Here is a 20312-nt window from a genome sequence, read left to right as displayed (position 1 = left end):
GTGTCTTGACGTGTATACGCTGTTTCGCTGACTTGATTGTCACAAGAAACAAAGTGTGTTTGATAAGATCCGACCATTTTATTACGGGAGGATCAGTATGTATGGATTCTGATGTGACTGATAAACCCATTCGTATCTTAAGCATAATCTAATACGTGAGACAACGCCCTGGCACACAATCAAAAAAAAAAAGAGAGAGCGGTTTTGTGTCCCCACAGTCCATAATGTAGAAAAGAGAGAAAAAAGCCTTTCTGATTTGGTGTGTGTGCTCATAGTGCAGAGTGTAGAGAAAAGAGAGAAAAGAAAGCCGTTTTGGTGTCACGGGTGTTGTGACTTACACACACACATTTCTGAATTGAGAAAAGAAATTATTTTAGAGGAAGCAGTAGAGTTTAGATCCCACATTTGTTGATAGGCATTCATTTATTTCTTCACTTCTGATGAAGTTTCAACAATAAACAACAAACTTTGTATTATGAGAAAGAACCAGACTCATTCTTCAGGAATCCGAAAATAAGCTCTATTTTATGAGTTATGCACGAATTCGGATTCTCCTATAAAACGAATTCATTAACTCCAACCAAGTTAAGACTGCTTTGTCCTTCATATTTATTCATGTCTAATCAAGTTTCAACGATAAACAACGTTGTACTTTGTAGAATGAGAAAGAACTTCTTCAGCAATAAGCATCTCTCGACATATGACGAAATACAGATTTTGCTATAAAATTAATTCCTTCTATCAGCCTGACTTAAAACTGTTTGTCCTCCTTATTTATCCACTTCAAATCAAGTTTCAACAATTAAAAAAAATTTGTAGTTTGAGAAAGAACAACTTAATCTTCAGCAATCAGTATAAAAAGAGGTGCAAATGCCAACCATACATACCTAAAAGGTGGAGCGGAAGTATTCAGCTGCAAGTAGGTGTGAATGTTCGACCATAATTTGTAAAAAACGGGTAAGAAAATGTTCGAATGCCCGACTATATATTAACAAAAGCGGGAGGAGAGGTCTTCGGATGAGAGTGGGTGAGAATTTCCAAACATAATCTATAAAATGCGGTGAAAAAAAAGGTGTGAATACCCCATAGAACACTAAAAGGTGGAGCAGAAGTTTTCGGCTGCAAGAAGGTGTGACTGTTCGACTATATTTGGTGAAAAGCAGGTGAAGCAAGTTCTGAATGCCCAACCTTACATCATCAAAAACGAGATCAGAGGTGTTTGGCTGCAAGAAGGCCATAGTTTGCTAAAAGCGGGTAAGCTACGAATGACCGACTAAATATCAACAAAAGTGGGGGCGGAGGTCTTTCGGATGCAAGTGGGTGTGAATATCCCACCATACAAGTATGGTGGAGAGGAAGCTGTGAATGGCCGACCATAGTAAAAAGCGGGTGAGAAAAGGTGCGAATGTCCAATCATACATGATCAAAACAGGGAGCGGAGGTGTTTGGCTGCGACAAGGTGTGTATGTCCACCCATAATTAATGAAAAGCGGGCAACAAGTAGGTTTGAATACCCATCATCAAAAGCAGGAGTGGATGTATTCGGCTACAAGAAGGTTTGAATGTCTGACCATAGTTTGTAAAAAGCGGGTAAGAAAAGGTTCGAGTGCCCGAACATACACCATCAAAAGAGGGAGCGGAGGTGTTCCGCTGTAAGACGGTGTGAATGTCCAACAATAGTTGGTAAAAAGCGGGTAAGAAAAGGTTAAAATACCCGACTGTACACAATCAATAGCGGGAGCGGAGTTGTTCGGCTACAAGAAGGTGTGAAAGTCCGACCATAGTTTGTAAAAAGCGGGTAAGAAAAGGTGCGAATGCCCGACAATGTATGATCAAAAGAGGGAGTGGAGGTTTTCGGCTGCAAGAAGGTCTGAATGTCCAACCATAATTTGTAAAAACCGGGGAAGAAAAGGCTCGAAAGCCCGACTATACACCATCAAAAGTGGGAGCGGAGGTGTTCAGCTTCAAGACGGTCTGAATGTCCATCAATAACTGCTAGAAAACATGAAAGAAAATTTTCGAATATCAAACTGCACATGATCATAAGCAGGAGAGGAGGTGTTCAGCTGCAAGAAGGTGTGAATGTCTACCCATAATTACTGAAAAATGGGTAAGAAAAGGTGCGAATGCCTAACCATACATCATCAAAAGAGGGAGCGGACGTGTTCCGCTGTAAGACGGTGTGAATGTCCGACCATAGATGGTAAAAAGCGGGTAAGAAAAGGTTAAATTACCCGACTGTACACAATCAAAAGAGGGAGCGGAGTTGTTCAGCTAAGAGAAGGTGTGAAAGTCCGACCTTGGTTTGTAAAAAGCGGGTAAGAAAAGGTTCGTATGCCCGAATATACACGATCAAAAGTGGAAGCGGAGGTGTTCGGCTGCAAGATATTGTGAACGTCCGACGAAAGTTTGTAAAAAGCAGTTAAGAAAATGTTAGAATATCTAACCAAACATAAGAATGAGTCTTTTCCGCTGTAGAATGCCCGACTATAGACCATCAAATGCGGGAGCGGAGGTGTTCGGCTCTGAGTAGGTGTGAATGTCCGACCATAATTGCTGAAGAATGTGTTAGAAAAGGTAAGAATGCTGGACCATACATCATCAAAAGCGGTAGAGGTGGTGTTCGGCTGCAAAAAGGTGTGACTGTTCGACTAAAGTTTGTAAAAAGTGGGTAAGACAAGGTGCGAATGCCTGACAATGTATGATCAAAAGCGGGAGCGGAGGTGTTCAGCTGCAAGAAGGTCTACATGTCCATCAATAATTGCTAGAAAACTTGAAAGAAACTTTTCGAAAATCAAACCGCACATGATCATAAGTGGGATAGGAGGTGTTCAGCTGCAAGGTGTGAATGTCCACCCATAATTCCTGAAAAATGGGCAAAAAAAAGGTGTGAATGCCCAACCATACATCATCAAAAGCAGGAGTGGAAGTGTTCGGCTACAAGAAGGTGTGAACGTCCAACCAAAATATGTAAAAAGAAGTTAAGAAAAGGTTCGAATATCCAACCAAACATAATCAAAAGCGGGAGCAGAGCTGTTCGACGGCAAGTAGGTGTGAATGTCAGATCATAATTTGCAAAAAGCTGATGAGAAAGGGTGAGAATGCCCGACTATACATCATCAAATGCGGGAGCGGAGTTGTTCGGCTGTGAGTAGGTGTGAATCTCCGACCATAATTGCTGAAAAATGTGTTAGAAAAGGTAAAAATGCCGGTCCATACATCATCAAAAGCGAGAGAGGTTGTGTTCGGCTGCAAGTAGGTGTGAATGTCCAGCCATAATTACTCACAAACGGGTAAGAAAAGGTAGTATTGCAGGACCATATATGATCAAAACAGGGAGCGGAGGTGGTTCAGCTGCAAGAAGGTGTGAATGTCTACACATAATTACTGAAAAATGGGTAAGAAAAGGTGCGAATGCCTAACCATACATCCTCAAAAGAGGGAGCTGAGGTGTTCCGCTGTAAGACGGTGTGAATGTCCGACCATAGATGATAAAAAGCGGGTAAGAAAAGGTTAAATTACCCGACTGTACACAATCAAAAGAGGGAGCGGAGTTGTTCAGCTAAGAGAAGGTGTGAAAGTCCGACCTTGGTTTGTAAAAAGCGGGTAAGAAAAGGTTCGTATGCCTGAATATACACCATCAAAAGCGGAAGCGGAGGTGTTCGGCTGCAAGATATTGTGAACGTCCGACCAAAGTTTGTAAAAAGCAGTTAAGAAAAGGTTTGAATATCTAACCAAACATAATCAAAAGCGGGAGCAGAGCTGTTCGACTGGAAGTAGGTGTGAATGTCAGATCATAATTTGCAAAAAGGTGATGAGAAAGGGTGAGAATGCCCGACTATACACCATCAAATGCGGTAGCGGAGTTGTTCGGCTGTGAGTAGGTGTGAATCTCCAACCATAATTGCTGAAAAATGTGTTAGAAAAGGTAAAAATGCCGGTCCATACATAATCAAAATCGGGAGAGGTGGTGTTCAGCTGCAAGAAGGTCTAAATGTCCATCAATAATTGCTAGAAAACATGAAAGAAAATTTTCGAAAATCAAACCACACATGATCATAAGTGGGAGAGGAGGTGTTCAGCTGCAAGAAGGTGTGAATGTCCACCAATAATACCTGAAAAATGGGTAAAAAAAAGGTGCGAATGCCCAACCATACATGATCAAAAGCAGGAGTGCATGTGTTCGGCTACAAGAAGGTGTGAACGTCCAACCAAAGTTTGTAAAAAGCAGTTAAGAAAAGGTTCGAATATCCAACCATACATAATCAAAAGCGGGAGCAGAGCTGTTCGACTGAGAGTAGGTGTGAATGTCAGATCATAATTTGCAAAAAGCTGATGAGAAAGGGTGAGAATGCCCGACTATACACCATCAAATGCGGTAGCGGAGTTGTTCGGCTGTGAGTAGGTGTGAATCTCCAACCATAATTTCTGAAAAATGTGTTAGAAAAGGTAAAAATGCCGGTCCATACATAATCAAAATCGGGAGGGGTGGTGTTGAGCTGCAAGAAGGTCTAAATGTCCATCAATAATTGCTAGAAAACATGAAAGAAAATTTTCGAAAATCAAACCATACATGATCATAAGTGGGAGAGGAGGTGTTCAGCTGCAAGAAGGTATGAATGTCCACCCATAATACCTGAAAAATGGGTAAAAAAAAGGTGCGAATGCCCAACCATACATCATCAAAAGCAGGAGTGCATGTGTTCGGCTACAAGAAGGTGTGAACGTCCAACCAAAGTTTGTAAAAAGCAGTTAAGAAAAGGTTCGAATATCCAACCATACATAATCAAAAGCGGGAGCAGAGCTGTTCGACTGCAAGTAGGTGTGAATGTCAGATCATAATTTGCAAAAAGCTGATGAGAAAGGGTGAGAATGCCCGACTATACACCATCAAATGCGGGAGCGGAGTTGTTCGGCTGTGAGTAGGTGTGAATCTCCGACCACAATTGCTGAAAAATGTGTTAGAAAAGGTAAGAATGCCGGTCCATACATCATCAAAAGCGAGAGAGGTTGTGTTCGGCTGCAAGTAGGTGTGAATGTCCAGCCATAATTACTCACAAACGGGTAAGAAAAGGTAGTATTGCCAGACCATATATGATCAAAACAGGGAGCGGAGGTGGTTCAGCTGCAAGAAGGTTTGAATGTCCGACTAAAGTTCAAATATATTAACAAAAGCGGGAGGAGAGGTCTTCGGATGAGAGTGGTTGAAAATTTCCAACCATAATGTATAAAATGCGGTGAAAAAAAGGTGTGATAGAACACTAAAAGGTGGAGCGGAAGTGTTCGGCTGCAAGAAGGTGTGAATGTCCGACTATATTTGGTGAAAAGCAGGTGAAGCAAGGTCTGAATGCCCAACCTTACATCATCAAAAGCGAGATCAGAGGTGTTTGGCTGCAAGAAGGCCATAGCTTGCCAAAAGCGGGTAAGGTGCGAATGACCGACTAAATATCAACAAAAGTTGGGCGGAGGTCTTCGGATGCAGGTGGGTGTGAATATCCCACCATACAAGTATGGTGGAGAGGAAGCTGTGAATGGCCGACCATAGTAAAAGGCGGGTGAGAGAAGGTGCGAATGTCAAACCATACATAATCAAAACAGGGAGCGGAGGTGTTCTGCTGTAAGAAGGTGTGAATGTCCAACCATAGTTGGTAAAAAGCGGGTAAGAAAAGGTTAAAATACCCGACTGTACACAATCAATAGCGGGAGTGGAGTTGTTCGGCTACTAAAAGGTGTGAAAGTCCGACCATGGTTTGTAAAAAGCGGGTAAGAAAAGGTGCGAATGCCCGACAATGTATGATCAAAAGAGGGAGTGGAGGTTTTCGGCTATAAGAAGGTCTGAATGTCCAACCATAATTTGTAAAAACCGGGGAAGAAAAGGCTCGAAAGCCCGACTATACACCATCAAAAGCGGGAGCGGAGGTGTTCAGCTGCAAGAAGGTGTGAAAGTCCGACCATGGTTTGTAAAAAGCAGTTAAGAAAAGGTTCGAATATCCAACCAAACATAATCAAAAGCGGGAGCAGAGCTGTTCGACTGCAAGTAGGTGTGAATGTCCAGCCATAATTACTCACAAACGGGGGAAGAAAAGGTAGTATTGCCAGACCATACATGATCAAAACAGGGAGCGGAGGTTCAGCTGCAAGGTGTGAATGTCTGACTATAGTTTGTAAAAAGCGGGTAAGACAAGGTGCGAATGCCCAACAATGTATGATCAAAAGAGAGAGTGGAGGTGTTCGGCTGCAAGGTCTGAATGTCCAACCATAATTTGTAAAAACCGGGTAAGAAAAGGCTCGAAAGCCCGACTATACATCATCAAAAGCGGGAGCGGAGGTGTTCAGCTGCAAGAAGGTGTGAATGTTCGACTAAAGTTTGTAAAAAGCTGGTAAGACAAGGAGCGATGTCCCGACATTTTATGATCAAAAGCGGGAGCGGAGGTGTCCAGCTGTGAGTAGGTGTGAATGTCCGACCATAATTGCTGAAAAATGTGTTAGAAAAGTTGAGAATACTGGACCATACATCATCAAAAGCGGGAGAGGTGGTGTTCGGCTGCAAGAAGGTGTGAAAGTCCGACAATGGTTTGTAAAAAGCGGGTAAAAAAAGGTTCGAATGCCCGAATATAGATCATCAAAAGCGGAAGCGGAGGTGTTCGGATGCAAGAAGGTGTGAACGTCCGACCAAAGTTTGTAAAAAGCAGTGAAAAGCGAGAAAAAGCATTTCGTGAGTTCTGCATGATTTGGGATTTTGCTTATAAAATGCATTACTTCACTCAAACTATGTTAAAACTGATTTGTCCTTCATATTTACCATGTCTAGAAATATTTAAACAAAAAACAACGTTGTACTTTGCAGTAAAAGAAATTGCAAATCTATAGTTTCAGGAATCCGAGTATAAGCCTGCTTTCATGAGTTCTGCACGATTTCGGATTTTGCTATAAAATGAATTGCTTTGCTCAAACCAAGTTAAAACTGCTTTGTCCTTCCATATTCATCAATGTCTAGATCGACTTCAACAAAGAAAAACATTGGACTTTGCAGTAGAAGAAGTTGAAATCCATCTACACATTGATAAATATGAAGGACAAAGCAGTTCCCACTTGCCCATAAGAAAATAAGCTTATTCTCGGATTCCTGATCCTTCAGTTTTGCTCTTTCTTCTACTGCAAAATACAATGTTGTTCTTTGTTGAAGTCGATCTAGACATTGATAAATATGAATGAAAAAGCAGTTTTAACTTGGTTTGAGTGAATGAATTCATTTTATACATAAAATCCGAAATCGTGCAGAACTCATGAAAATAAGCTTATTCTCGGATTCCTAAAACTTCTGATTGGCTCTTTCTTTTACTGCAAAGTACAACGTTGTTTTTTTTGTTTAAATCTATCGAGACATTGATAAATATGAAGGTAAAAGCCTTTTTAACATAGTTTGAGTGAAGGAATTGATTTTATAGATAAAATCCCAAATCATGCAGAACTCCTCAAAAGGGGCGTATGGCTTAATCACAAGTGTGGTTCTTTCTCATTCAGGGTAGTATGAGGAAGTTTATGCTTGAAATATATGTAGAAATGGGTACATATGATGGAAAAAGCAGTGTTAACTTAGTTTGAGTGAAGGAATTCATTTTATACATAAAATCCCAAATCATGCAGAACGTATGAAAATAAGCTTATTCTCGGATTCCTGATCCTTCAGTTTTGCTCTTTCTTCTACTGCAAAATACAATGTTGTTCTTTGTTGAAGTCGATCTAGACATTGATAAATATGAAGGAAAAAGCAGTTTTAACTTGGTTTGAGTGAATGAATTCATTTTATACATAAAATCCGAAATCGTGCAGAACTCATGAAAATAAGCTTATTCTCGGATTCCTAAAACTTTTGATTTGCACTTTCTTTTACTGCAAAGTACAACGTTGTTTTTTGTTGAAATCTATCTAGACATTGATAAATACCAGCCGAAACTCTGCTGCCGCTTTTGATAATTTATGGTTGGGCATTCTTACCTTTTCTTACCCACTTTTTACAAATTATGATCTTACATTCACACCTACTTGCAGTCGAACACCTTCTCATCCACTTATGATCATGTGCGGTTGGGCTTTCGCACCTTTTCTTACCCATTTTTCAGTAATTATGGGTGGACATTCAGACCTTCTTGCAGCCGAAAACCTCCGCTCCTCTTTTGATCATATATGGTCTGGCAATAGTACCTTTTCTTACTCGTTTGTGAGTAATTATGGCTGGACATTCACACCTTCTTGCAGCCGAACACAACCTCTCCCGCTTTTGATGATATATGGTCCGGCATTCTTACCTTTTCTAACACATTTTTTAGGCAATTATGGTCGGACATTCACACCTACTCACAGACGAACACCTCCGCTCCCACATTTGATAGTGTATAGTCGGGCATTCTCACCCTTTCTCATCAGCTTTTTGCAAATTATGATCTGATATTCACACCTACTTGCAGTCGAACAGCTCTGCTCCCGCTTTTGATTATGTTTGGTTGGATATTCGAACATTTTCTTAATGCTTTTTACAAACTTTGGTCGGACGTTCACACCGTCTTGCAGCCGAACATCTCCGCTTCCGCTTTTGATGGTGTATAGTCGGGCATTCGAGCCTTTTCTTACCCACCTATTACTTACTATGGTTGGACATTCAAACCTTCTTGTAGCCGAACACATCCGCTCCTGCTTTTGATGATGTATGATTTGGCATTCACACCTTTTCTTACCCATTTTTCAGTAATTATTGGTCGGACATTCAGACCTTCTTGCACCTGAACACCTCTGCTCCCGCTTTTGATGGTGTATAGTCGGGCTTTCGAGCCTTTTCTTCCCCGATTTTTACAAATTATTTGTTGGACATTCAGACCTTGCAGCCGAAAACCTCCGCTCCCTCTTTTGATCATACATTGTCGGGCATTCGCCCCTTGTCTTACACGGTTTTTACAAACTTTAGTCAGACATTCACACCTTGCAGCTGAACCACCTCCATTCCCTGTTTTGATCATGTGTGGTCTGGAAATACTACCTTTTCTTCCCCCGTTTGTGAGTAATTATGGCTGGACATTCACACCTACTTGCAGCCGAAAAACCACCTCTCCCGCTTTTGATGATGTATTGTCCGGCATTCTAGTCTTTTCTATCACATTTTTCAGCAATTATGATCTGACATTCACACCTACTTGCAGTCGAACAGCTCTGCTCCCGCTTTTGATTATGTTCGGTTGGATATTCAAACCTTTTCTTAACTGCTTTTTACAAACTTTGGTCGGACGTTCAAACCTTCTTGCAGCCGAACACCCCCGCTTCCGCTTTTGATGGTATATATTCGGGTATTCGAACCTTCTCTTACCCGCTTTTTACAAACCATGGTTGGACTTTCATACCTTCTTGTAGCTGAACAACTCCACTCCTGCTTTTGATGATTTATGGTTGGACATTCGCATCTTTTCCTACCCATTTTTCAGTAATTATGGGTGGATATTCACATCTTCTTGCAGCTGAACACCTCCTCTCCCGCTAATGATCATGTAAGGGTTGATATTCGAAAATTTTCTTTCATGTTTTAAAGCAATTATTAATGGACATTCACACCTACTTGCAGCCGAACACCACCTCTCCCGCTTTTGATGATGTATAGTCGGGATTTCTCACCCTTTCTCATCAGCTTTTTGCAAATTATTCTCTGACATTCACACCTACTTGCAGTCGAACAGCTCTGCTCCCGCTTTTGATTATGTTTGGTTAGATATTCGAACCTTTTCTTAACTGCTTTTTTACAAACTTTGGTCGGACTTTCACACCTTCTCTTAGCTGAACAACTCCGCTCCCTCTTTTGATTGTGTACATTCGGGTATTTTAACCTTTTCTTACCCGCTTTTTACCAACTATGATCGGACATTCACACCGTCTTACAGCGGAACACCTCCGCTCCCTCTTTTGATGGTGTATGTTCGGGCATTTGAACCTTTTCTTACCCGCTTTTTACAAACCAGGGTCGGACTTTCACACCTTTTAGTAGCCGAACAACTCCGCTCCCGCTATTGATTGTGTAGAGTCGGGTATTTTAACCTTTTCTTACCCGCTTTTTACCAACTATGGTCGGACATTCACACCGTCTTACAGCGGAACACCTCCTCTCCCGCTTATGATCATGTACGGTTTGATATTCGAAAATTTACTTTCTTGTTTTAAAGCAATTATTGATGGACATTCAAACCTCCTTTTTGATGGTGTATAGTCGGGCTTTCAAGCCTTTTCTTCCCGGTTTTTACAAACCATGGTAGGACTTTCACACCTTCTTGTAGCCAAACAACTCCGCTCCCGCTATTGATTGTGTACAGTCGGGTATTTTAACCTTTTCTTACCCGCTTTTTACCAACTATGGTCGGACATTCACACCGTCTTACAGCTGAACACCTCCGCTCCAGCTTTTGATGGTGTATAGTCGGGCTTTCGAGCCTTTTCTTCCCCGGTTTTTACAAATTATGGTTGGACAATCAGACCTTCTTTCAGCCGAAAACCTCCGCTCCCTCTTTTGATCATACATTGTCGGGCATTCGCACCTTTTCTTACCCGCTTTTTACAAACTTTAGTCGGACATTAACACCTTCTTGCAGCTTAACCACCTCCGCTCCCTGTTTTGATCATGTATGGTCTGGCAATACTACCTTTTCTTACCCATTTGTGAGTAATTATGGCTGGACATTCACACCTACTTGCAGCCGAACACCACCTCTCCCGCTTTTGATGATGTATGGACCGGCATTCTTACCTTTTCTAACACATTTTTCAGCAATTATGGTTGGAGATTCACATCTACTCACAGCCGAACACCTCCGCTCCCGCATTTGATGATGTATAGTCGGGCATTCTCACCCTTTCTCATCAGCTTTTTGCAAATTATTCTCTGACATTCACACCTACTTGCAGTCGAACAGCTCTGCTCCCGCTTTTGATTATGTTTGGTTAGATATTCGAACCTTTTCTTAACTGCTTTTTTACAAACTTTGGTCGGACGTTCACACCTTCTTGCAGCCGAACACCTACGCTTCCGGTTTTGATAGTGTATATTCGGGCATACGAACCTTTTCTTACCCGCTTTTTACAAACCATGGTCGGACTTTCACACCTTCTCTTAGCTGAACAACTCCGCTCCCTCTTTTGATTGTGTACAGTCGGGTAATTTAACCTTTTCTTACCCGCTTTTTACCAACTATGATCGGACATTCACACCGTCTTACAGCGGAACACATCCGCTCCCTCTTTTGATGGTGTATGTTCGGGCATTTGAACCTTTTCTTACCCACTTTTTACAAACCAGGGTCGGACTTTCACACCTTTTAGTAGCCGAACAACTCCGCTCCCGCTATTGATTGTGTACAGTCGGGTATTTTAACCTTTTCTTACCCGCTTTTTACCAACTATGGTCGGACATTCACACCGTCTTACAGCGGAACACCTCCTCTCCCGCTTATGATCATGTACGGTTTGATATTCGAAAATTTACTTTCTTGTTTTAAAGCAGTTATTGATGGAAATTCAAACCTTCTTTTTGATGGTGTATAGTCGGGCTTTCGAGCCTTTTCTTCCCGGTTTTTACAAACCATGGTCGGACTTTCACACCTTCTTGTAGCCGAACAACTCCGCTCCCGCTATTGATTGTGTACAGTCGGGTATTTTATCCTTTTCTTACCCGCTTTTTACCAACTATGGTCGGACTTTCACACCGTCTTACAGCGGAACACCTCTGCTCCCATTTTTGATGGTGTATAGTCGGGCATTCGAACCTTTTCTTACCCGCTTTTTACAAACTATGGTGGGACATTCAAACCTTCTTGTATCCGAAAACCTCCGCTCTCTCTTTTGATCATACATTGTCGGACATTCGCACCTTTTCTTACCCGCTTTTTACAAACCATGGTCGGACTTTCACACCTTCTTGTAGCCGAACACATCCGCTCCCGCTATTGATTGTGTACAGTCGGGTATTTTAACCTTTTCTTACCCGCTTTTTACCAACTATGGTCGGACATTCACACCTTCGTACAGCGGAACACCTCCGCTCCCTCTTTTGATGGTGTATAGTCGGGTATTCAAACCTTTTCTTACCCGCTTTTTCCAAACTATGGTCGGCTATTCACAGCTTCCTATGCAAACTAGGCAAACTATGGCCTTCTTGCAGCCAAACACCTCTGATCTCGCTTTTGATGATGTAAGGTTGGGCATTCAGACCTTGCTTCACCTGCTTTTCACCAAATATAGTCGGATATTCACATCCACTTGCATCCGAAGACCTCTGCCCCAAATTTTGTTGATATTTAGTCGGACATTCGCACCTTACCCGCTTTTGGCAAACTATGGCCTTCTTGCAGCCAAACACCTCTGATCTCGCTTTTGATGATGTAAGGTTGGGCATTCAGACCTTGCTTCACCTGCTTTTCACCAAATATAGTCGGACATTCACACCTTCTTGCAGCCGAACACTTCCGCTCCACCTTTTAGTGTTCTATGGGGTATTCACACCTTTTTTTCACCGCATTTTATACATTATGGTCGGAAATTTTCAACCACTCTCATCCGAAGACCTCTCCTCCCACTTTCTTTAATATATTTGAACTTTAGTCGGACATTCAAACCTTCTTGCAGCTGAACCACCTCCGCTCCCTGTTTTGATCATATATGGTCTGGCAATACTACCTTTTCTTACCCGTTTGTGAGTAATTATGGCTGGACATTCACACCTACTTGCAGCCGAACACAACCTCTCTCGCTTTTGATGATGTATGGACCGGCATTCTTACCTTTTCTAACACATTTTTCAGCAATTATGGTCGGAGATTCACACCTACTCACAGCCGAACAACTCCGCTCCCGCATTTGATGGTGTATAGTCGGTTATTCTCACCCTTTCTCATCAGCTTTTTGCAAATTATGATCTGACATTCACACCTACTTGCAGTCGAACAGCTCTGCTCCCGCTTTTGATTATGTATGGTTGGATATTCGAACCTTTTCTTAACTGCTTTTTACAAACTTTGGTTGGACGTTCACACCTTCTTGCAGCCGAACACATGCACTCCTGCTTTTGATGATGTATGGTTGGGCATTCGCACCTTTTTTTTTACCCATTTTTCAGGTATTATGGGTGGACATTCACACCTTCTTGCAGCTGAACACCTCCTCTCCCACTTATGATCATGTGTGGTTTGATTTTCGAAAATTTTCTTTCATGTTTTCTAGCAATTATTGATGGACATTTAGACCTTCTTGCAGCTGAACACCACCTCTCCCGATTTTGATTATGTATGGACCGGCATTTTTACCTTTTCTAACACATTTTTCAGCAATTATGGTTGGAGATTCACACCTACTCACAGCCGAACAACTCCGCTACCGCATTTGATGGTGTATAGTCGGGCATTCTCACCCTTTCTCATCAGCTTTTTGCCAATTATGATCTGACATTCACACCTACTTGCATTCGAACAGCTCTGCTCCCGCTTTTGATTATGTATGGTTGGATATTCGAACCTTTTCTTAACTGCTTTTTACAAACTTTGGTTGGACGTTCACACCTTCTTGTAGCCGAACACATGCACTCCTGCTTTTGATGATGTATGGTTGGGCATTCGCACCTTTTTTTTACCCATTTTTCAGGTATTATGGGTGGACATTCACACCTTCTTGCAGCTGAACACCTCCTCTCCCACTTATGATCATGTGTGGTTTGATTTTCGAAAATTTTCTTTCATGTTTTCTAGCAATTATTGATGGACATTTAGACCTTCTTGCAGCTGAACACCACCTCTCCCGATTTTGATTATGTATGGACCGGCATTTTTACCTTTTCTAACACATTTTTCAGCAATTATGGTTGGAGATTCACACCTACTCACAGCCGAACAACTCCGCTACCGCATTTGATGGTGTATAGTCGGGCATTCTCACCCTTTCTCATCAGCTTTTTGCAAATTATGATCTGACATTCACACCTACTTCCAGTCGAACAGCTCTGCTCCCGCTTTTGATTATGTATGGTTGGATATTCGAACCTTTTCTTAACTGCTTTTTACAAACTTTGGTTGGACGTTCACACCTTCTTGTAGCCGAACACATGCACTCCTGCTTTTGATGATGTATGGATGGGCATTCGCACCTTTTTTTTACCCATTTTTCAGGTATTATGGGTGGACATTCACACCTTCTTGCAGCTGAACACCTCCTCTCCCACTTATGATCATGTGTGGTTTGATTTTCGAAAATTTTCTTTCATGTTTTCTAGCAATTATTGATGGACATTTAGACCTTCTTGCAGCTGAACACCACCTCTCCCGATTTTGATTATGTATGGACCGGCATTTTTACCTTTTCTAACACATTTTTCAGCAATTATGGTTGGAGATTCACACCTACTCACAGCCGAACAACTCCGCTACCGCATTTGATGGTGTATAGTCGGGCATTCTCACCCTTTCTCATCAGCTTTTTGCAAATTATGATCTGACATTCACACCTACTTCCAGTCGAACAGCTCTGCTCCCGCTTTTGATTATGTTTGGTTAGATATTCGAACCTTTTCTTAACTGCTTTTTACAAACTTTGGTCGGACGTTCACAATATCTTGCAGCCGAACACCTCCGCTTCCGCTTTTGATGGTGTATATTCGGGCATACGAACCTTTTCTTACCCGCTTTTTACAAACCAAGGTCGGACTTTCACACCTTCTCTTAGCTGAACAACTCCGCTCCCTCTTTTGATTGTGTACAGTCGGGTAATTTAACCTTTTCTTACCCGCTTTTTACCATCTATGGTCGGACATTCACACCGTCTTACAGCGGAACACCTCCGCTCCCTCTTTTGATGATGTATGGTTAGGCATTCGCACCTTTTCTTACCCATTTTTCAGTAATTATGGGTAGACATTCACACCTTCTTGCAGCTGAACATCTCCTCTCCCGCTTATGATCATGTGCAGTTTGATATTCGAAAATTTTCTTTCATGTTTTCTAGCAATTATTGATGGACATTCAGACCGTCTTGCAGCTGAACACCTCCGCTCCCACTTTTGATGGTGTATAGTCGGGCTTTCGAGCCTTTTCTTCCCCGGTTTTTACAAATTATGGTTGGACATTCAGACCTTCTTGCAGCCGAAAACCTCCACTCCCTCTTTTGATCATACATTGTCGGGCATTCGCACCTTTTCTTACCCGCTTTTTACAAACCATGGTCGGACTTTCACACCTTTTAGTAGCCGAACAACTCCGCTCCCGCTATTGATTGTGTACAGTCAGGTATTTTAACCTTTTCTTACCCGCTTTTTACCAACTATGGTTGGACATTCACACCTTCTTACAGCAGAACACCTCCGCTCCCTGTTTTGATTATGTATGGTTTGACATTCGCACCTTCTCTCACCCGCCTTTTACTATGGTCGGCCATTCACAGCTTCCTCTCCACCATACTTGTATGGTGGGATATTCACACCCACTTGCATCCGAAGACCTCCGCCCCCACTTTTGTTGATATTTAGTCGGTCATTCGCACCTTACCCGCTTTTGGCAAACTATGGCCTTCTTGCAGCCAAACACCTCTGATCTCGCTTTTGATGATGTAAGGTTGGGCATTCAGACCTTGCTTCACCTGCTTTTCACCAAATATAGTCGGACATTCACACCCACTTGCATCCGAAGACCTCCGCCCCAAATTTTGTTGATATTTAGTCGGACATTCGCACCTTACCCGCTTTTGGCAAACTATGGCCTTCTTGCAGCCAAACACCTCTGATCTCGCTTTTGATGATGTAAGGTTGGGCATTCAGACCTTGCTTCACCTGCTTTTCACCAAATATAGTCGGACATTCACACCTTCTTGCAGCCGAACACTTCCGCTCCACCTTTTAGTGTTCTATCACACCTTTTTTTCACCGCATTTTATACATTATGGTTGAAAATTTTCAACCACTCTCATCCGAAGACCTCTCCTCCCGCTTTTGTTAATATATTTGAACTTTAGTTGGACATTCAAACCTTCTTGCAGCTGAACCACCTCCGCTCCCTGTTTTGATCATATATGGTCTGGCAATACTACCTTTTCTTACCCGTTTGTGAGTAATTATGGCTGGACATTCACACCTACTTGCAGTCGAACACAACCTCTCTCGCTTTTGATGATGTATGGACCGGCATTCTTACCTTTTCTAACACATTTTTCAGCAATTATGGTCGGAGATTCACACCTACTCACAGCCGAACAACTCCGCTCCCGCATTTGATGGTGTATAGTCGGGCATTCTCACCCTTTCTCATCAGCTTTTTGCAAATTATGATCTGACATTCACACCTACTTGCAGTCGAACAGCTCTGCTCCCGCTTTTGATTATGTATGGTTGGATATTTGAACCTTTTCTTAACTGCTTTTTACAAACTTTGGTTGGACGTTCACACCTTCTTGTAGCCGAACACATGCACTCCTGCTTTTGATGATGTATGGTTGGGCATTCGCACCTTTTTTTTACCCATTTTTCAGGTATTATGGGTGGACATTCACACCTTCTTGCAGCTGAACACCTCCTCTCCCACTTATGATCATGTGTGGTTTGATTTTCGAAAATTTTCTTTCATGTTTTCTAGCAATTATTGATGGACATTTAGACCTTCTTGCAGCTGAACACCACCTCTCCCGATTTTGATCATGTATGGACCGGCATTTCTACCTTTTCTAACACATTTTTCAGCAATTATGGTTGGAGATTCACACCTACTCACAGCCGAACAACTCCGCTACCACATTTGATGGTGTATAGTCGGGCATTCTCACCCTTTCTCATCAGCTTTTTGCAAATTATGATCTGACATTCACACCTACTTCCAGTCGAACAGCTCTGCTCCCGCTTTTGATTATGTTTGGTTAGATATTCGAACCTTTTCTTAACTGCTTTTTACAAACTTTGGTCGGACGTTCACAATATCTTGCAGCCGAACACCTCCGCTTCCGCTTTTGATGGTGTATATTCGGGCATACGAACCTTTTCTTACCCGCTTTTTACAAACCAAGGTCGGACTTTCACACCTTCTCTTAGCTGAACAACTCCGCTCCCTCTTTTGATTGTGTACAGTCGGATAATTTAACCTTTTCTTACCCGCTTTTTACCATCTATGGTCGGACATTCACACCGTCTTACAGCGGAACACCTCCGCTCCCTCTTTTGATGATGTATGGTTAGGTATTCGCACCTTTTCTTACCCATTTTTCAGTAATCATGGGTAGACATTCACACCTTCTTGCAGCTGAACACCTCCGCTCCTGCTTATGATCATGTGCAGTTTGATATTCGAAAATTTTCTTTCATGTTTTCTAGCAATTATTGATGGACATTCAGACCGTCTTGCAGCTGAACACCTCCGCTCCCACTTTTGATGGTGTATAGTCGGGCTTTCGAGCCTTTTCTTCCCCGGTTTTTACAAATTATGGTTGGACATTCAGACCTTCTTGCAGCCGAAAACCTCCACTCCCTCTTTTGATCATACATTGTCGAGCATTCGCACCTTTTCTTACCCGCTTTTTACAAACCATGGTCGGACATTCACACCTTTTAGTAGCCGAACAACTCCGCTCCCGCTATTGATTGTGTACAGTCGGGTATTTTAACCTTTTCTTACCCGCTTTTTACCAACTATGGTTGGACATTCACACCTTCTTACAGCAGAACACCTCCGCTCCCTGTTTTGATTATGTATGGTTTGACATTCGCACCTTCTCTCACCCGCCTTTTACTATGGTCGGCCATTCACAGCTTCCTCTCCACCATACTTGTATGGTGGGATATTCACACCCACTTGCATCCGAAGACCTCCGCCCCCACTTTTGTTGATATTTAGTCGGTCATTCGCACCTTACCCGCTTTTGGCAAACTATGGCCTTCTTGCAGCCAAACACCTCTGATCTCGCTTTTGATGATGTAAGGTTGGGCATTCAGACCTTGCTTCACCTGCTTTTCACCAAATATAGTCGGACATTCACACCTTCTTGCAGCCGAACACTTCCGCTTTTAGTGTTCTATGAGGCATTCACATATTTTTTTTCACCGTATTTTATAGATTATGGTTGGAAATTCTCACCCACTCTCATCCGAAGACCTCTCCTCCCGCTTTTGTTAATATATAGTCGGGCATTCGAACCTTTTCTTACCCGCTTTTTACAAATTATGGTCGAACATTCACACCTACTTTCAGCTGAATACTTCCGCTCCACCTTTTAGGTATGTATGGTTGGCATTTGCACCTCTTTTTATACTGATTGCTGAAGATTAAGTTGTTCTTTCTCAAACTACAAATTTTTTTTAATTGTTGAAACTTGATTTGAAGTGGATAAATAAGGAGGACAAACAGTTTTAAGTCAGGCTGATAGAAGGAATTAATTTTATAGCAAAATCTGTATTTCGTCATATGTCGAGAGATGCTTATTGCTGAAGAAGTTCTTTCTCATTCTACAAAGTACAACGTTGTTTATCATTGAAACTTGATTAGACATGAATAAATATGAAGGACAAAGCAGTCTTAACTTGGTATGAGTTAATGAACTCGTTTTTTAGGAGAATCCGAATTCGTGCATAACTCATAAAATAGAGCTTATTTTCGGATTCCTGAAGAATGAGTCTGGTTCTTTCTCATAATACAAAGTTTGTTGTTTATTGTTGAAACTTCATCAGAAGTGAAGAAATAAATGAATGCCTATCAACAAATGTGGGATCTATACTCTAGTGCTTCCTCTAAAATAATTTCCTTTCTCAATTTAGAAATGTGTGTGTGTAAGTCACAACACCCGTGACACCAAAACGGCTTACTTTTCTCTACACTCTGCACTATGAGCACACACACCAAATCAGAAAGGCTTTTTTCTCTCTTTTCTACATTATGGACTGTGGGGACACAAAACCGCTCTCTCTCTTTTTTTTTTTAATCGTGTGCCAGGGCGTTGTCTCACGTATTAGATTATGCTTAAGATACGAATGGGTTTATCAGTCACATCAGAATCCATACATACTGATCCTCCCGTAATAAAATGGTCGGATCTTATCAAACACACTTTGTTTCTTGTGACAATCAAATCAGCGAAACAGCGTATACACGTCAAGACACTGAATCAAGTTTGCCACAAGAACTCATAAGTTTGGCAGTATTGCTCTGCCGTCAGCAATCATACACCCATTTTATTTTCGTGAGACATGTGCAAGCACCTGTTCATCTACTGTTCTATCACTATGAATTAGTGATCTATTATCAATAAGGATACTTCTACAACTACTATCAAAGTATGTCCGGACTTCTTATGTATTCAATTGCTATATATGAATAAGTGGGTAGCTACTGACAAGCATTAAGCATGTCACACAGCCCAAACATATAACATATCAGGATATACCACACAGTTAACAACCACAGTGAAGCGTGTCAAAGCCCAAACATGTAACATTCAACAGGACACTTACACAACACATTCAAATCAAACAGTCAGACAACATACAAGAACATATACCCCAGCCGGCATTGCTCCCTGCCTATTTTCGTACAGCACACTATGTGTGCGCACACCTTTATTCACAAACTCTTCAACTTATACTCTTTTACCGAAGCTGCTACAGCTCGATTGGCCGAATACCCTTTGATCCTATTTCGGTGAAAATGAACATCTGCCTTACATATAACAGATTAGCGGTTTAGCAGTTTTAATTTAGTTTGAGTGAAGGAATTCATTTTATAGCAAAATCCGAAATCGTGAAGAACTCATGAAAGTAAGCTTATTCTCGGATTCCTGAAACATTAGATTTGCTCTTTCTTTTACTGCAAAGTACAACGTTGTTTTTTTTTGTTTAAATCTTTCTAGACATGGTAAATATTAAGGACAAAGCAGTTTTCACATAGTTTGAGTGAAGGAATTCATTTTATAGATAAAATCCCAAGAGTCTGCTGAGAAAAGAGAGTGAATGCGAAGTAGACTTTAACACGGCTATGGGAGCGAGCCGAGTGTGGGCTAACCGGGAGAATTGCTTGAAAGAAACGCGACACCGAATGAGCGATCAGAACAAAGCCTCAATATGGGATTCTCGTGGTGTTTTTGTTGCTGCCTTGTCTTTTGCACAGAGTAAAAGACAAGGCAGCCATCGAATAGGGCCCGATTGTTCCTAGTTGGTCAGCCGAGGAGCAAGGGGGGGAGGGGAGCAAGCGTCTCAACCAAGCAAAGCTCACCATGGGGAAGGTGGCTATGCCAACTAGCCTGATGCCCTGCTCCCGCAGTGACGGCTAATC

The sequence above is a fragment of the Leuresthes tenuis genome, unplaced genomic scaffold (assembly GCF_036924035.1).
Source record: "Leuresthes tenuis unplaced genomic scaffold, fLeuTen1.0.hap1 SCAF_70, whole genome shotgun sequence".
Taxonomy (NCBI): Eukaryota; Metazoa; Chordata; class Actinopteri; order Atheriniformes; family Atherinopsidae; genus Leuresthes; species Leuresthes tenuis.
The sequence above is the reverse complement of the archived record's forward strand: the minus strand, read 5'-3'. Positions refer to the sequence as shown.